This window comes from Coregonus clupeaformis, chromosome 3 (genome assembly GCF_020615455.1).
Source record: "Coregonus clupeaformis isolate EN_2021a chromosome 3, ASM2061545v1, whole genome shotgun sequence".
Taxonomy (NCBI): Eukaryota; Metazoa; Chordata; class Actinopteri; order Salmoniformes; family Salmonidae; genus Coregonus; species Coregonus clupeaformis.
In genome coordinates, this window is record NC_059194.1 from 750,951 (window position 1) to 751,465 (window position 515).

Here is a 515-nt window from a genome sequence, read left to right on the forward strand (position 1 = left end):
ATTTTACTCTTCTTCTTCTTCTTCTTCTTCTTCTTCTTCTTCTTCTTCTTCTTCTTCTTCTTCTTCTTCTTCTTCTTCTTCTTCTTCTTCTTCTTCTTCTTCTTCTTCTTCTTCTTCTTCTTCTTCTTCTTCTTCTTCTTCTTCTTCTTCTTCTTCTTCTTCTTCTTCTTCTTCTTCTTCTTCTTCTTCTTCTTCTTCTTCTATTTTACACTTTGTCATGAATCTTCTTCAAATGAGGGCTATTCCACGTTAACAGAGTGATGCTGATACATTTTAAAGTGAACATTTTGATTATGTCAAACAAAAGCCAATGATTGCAACCATACAACTCTATGCACAATGACTACTTTCAACAATTTCCACAGAAGGTTCTACAAAAACACATTTACATGAAGAACAGTACAGATGCAAAGTTTGGTAACAGAATGACTGTTTGTGCTGTCATTCTGCTACCAAACTTTGCATCTGCACTGCTCTTCAAGTAAATAATAATAATAATTATTATTAATTACATT